The following is a 2,782-nucleotide window of genomic DNA, read 5'->3' as shown; positions in this document are numbered from 1 at the left end:
CAGATTCCCCCTGGTCGGTAGAAAGGGGTAACCAACCGCCAACCCAATCAAGTGAGGTCTCGCTCCCCAAAAACGCATACCAGTTGCAACTTTCGAGGGGAGCAATCTCGGCTGCAGCAACCTCCCGGGAGGGGGAAACGCGTTGATCTCCCTTCGGACGGAACCAAATTTCTGGGACCCGAGCGGTGCACCTGATGGCCAATGCTCTCCCAGTGATTCGAATGTGTCTTTTTATGTTCCCAAACTGGCGTTACCGACCGGGCGTGATCTCGTCATTCTCGCGACGCGGTCATGTCATCCACCATGCCACGCCAGGCCACGGGGTTCGCGCGGTTATGTCAGAAAGGGTCGCACCACGCGACAACAGGATAATTTATCGCATTCATTAATTACCGGAATATTGGAGGCTGCGAGAATGCTCACGCACGTCACGTCACGCGGGATCATTGAATCGCGCGGTTTCGATCGGCAGACGGCATCCCGGAGCAGCATATTTCACCCACATTGGCTAATTAATGCAAACATACGCGCCGACAGCAACATACGCTCGCACTAGCAACCCGGGGGAGGTAGAAAAAGGGAAACATTCCGTGAATTGTTTAGAACGACAATGTCCCGGCCAATCCGGGGAAGTGGCAGTGCCGATTGACTTTTACCGAATGGCCGCTGGTCGGTGCAGACTGCAGGTCAAAGTGTCACCGATTTTCCGCCCAAATGCATCACGTTCACGCAGTGGTTATTAGATTGCTTATTGATTTATAACCGCGGTTTGTCGATTTCGTCCATCATATTGTCCCGTACACAACGCGGTGCCAGTAGATCCGCTGGCTGGCGGTTGAAAACTCCATTCGGTGCAGTGCAGATGGCTGACTTATTGGAGGAATCACGATTCTAATTTCTGGCATCAATCTTTTTGGCTCTTTTTTCAACTGGGAACTGATTAATACTATAATTAGCATATCGAACAATTTTAATTGAAATGCTTGTTTTTATGTAACCATTTTTTATTATAAATCTCATGGTATGACAATGAAATCACTCACTACGCGATTGAAATTTCTACTAAAATATTTAAAGTAAGAGCTTGCAAATATTTCCCAATAAATGTTCGTAACAATACACCTTTCTAGAGTATTCACTCAAGTATTTCACAGCGTAAACCCTCGCCCTAAAATGCTTTTAGATCGAATGAAATTATCACGAAATTGTATTCGGCTCCACTATTCTCAGAACACCCCTTCCCCTTAGATACCATTGGCCTTGCATGCTAGAAGACGAAAGACAGCTAGTTGGATTGCTAAATGCATCTTGCCGCAGCAACTATAATATCATCGGGACCATTTTAAGTGGCACTTCCGGTACGCCTCACAAAACCCGGCAGCCTCTTACAAGGATTTTAAATCAATAAAAATGTTGTAGCAAAATTAATGGCAACCATTTTCAATGGTCCTCCTCCTGCTCCACCCTCGTGTTCGATCATGCTCACTCCAGCCTCTCGCGCTATCTTCACCGACGCTGATGGCAGACGGCGATGTCGCGCAAAACTTCCCAAAGCCCCATTCCCGGGCCATTCGAGTCGGGCCGCATGCATATCGCGAAACCGGGGCGAGAACCGCCACAGCTAGAGCACGGGACCTGTTCACGGCTTGTTCGCGGCATTCGCGTCGGTCGCACCCGTGTCGCCCACCGGTGAGCTTGGGCAACTTTTCGACGGATGGAAAGTTAATTTTTATTACACTCATAAATAATGGTGCAATCAGTTTTGCACGAACAGCTTCACACACTTACTACCGGGGACCCTTGGCACCCCCCGGGGAGAAGGCTGCCCAACACCAGAAGCAACGCCATTTGCAGGTGGTTGTCGGCTTCGCCAGCGAGTTGACACTAACCGGAAGAGCATGGTGTATGAATCTTAGGTGCAGGGGCTTGTTAGAACGAAGGAAAAGGGTGTGAACAATGTTCTCGAAGTCGCTACCAACGTGTTTGAAAAGTGATACTTTTAATGAAGCTCGGTGTGTGACGTTATTTGAAAGAAAATTGTTGCTACTTTTGCACTGGCGATTGTAAAGAATGGGAATTGGGGTGCTCGATAGAATATTTTAATTTGTGAAATAGCATCAAGTGTAACCTTTCATCTTAGGTAAAATAATTCCATTTGCAAAAATCTCCATCTCTCAACACAATATGTATAAAATTCAATGCTGCTTCCGAAATTCTACCACAAAACCCTCGCGATCACTTCACTGCTCATCTACAACACAAGTTCAACAACACAATACACAGCCCTGTTGCAAGTAACCCCCACAAGAAAACGGGAACAGAACACTTCTGTTACATTGCAGCATATTTCCCGTGTAATACACCTTACCGAGTCAGAGCAGATTCGTTTCATAAAACAAACACATCCGTAACTTCCTGCGAAACTTTCGAGCGCCGCGTATGCCATCCGACACCAACCAACCCAGAGTGAGGTGCCAAAGTTTTATTGCCGAGCGCAAAGATGCGCTTTCTTCCGAACGAACAAGGCAGAAGGGCTTAAAACTGTGACATTCGAAGATGGTGTAGACCGTGCATATGGAGCGCAACGTTGAGTTTCATCCCCAAAACCACATCCACACAGGCTCACGGTGCTTCAAATGAAATCCAAACCAATAACGGAACCGGTAGCTTTCCTTTCCACGTTGGACAATACCATTCTCCGAAGAAGTACAAACAAGTCATTTTGCACCCCGGGAACAAATGGTGCAAAATGGTGGTTGGAAAATCCTTCGTTCAAAAAAGA

Source organism: Anopheles aquasalis, chromosome 2 (assembly GCF_943734665.1).
Source record: "Anopheles aquasalis chromosome 2, idAnoAquaMG_Q_19, whole genome shotgun sequence".
Lineage (NCBI taxonomy): Eukaryota > Metazoa > Arthropoda > Insecta > Diptera > Culicidae > Anopheles > Anopheles aquasalis.
This window is presented reverse-complemented; position numbering follows the sequence as displayed.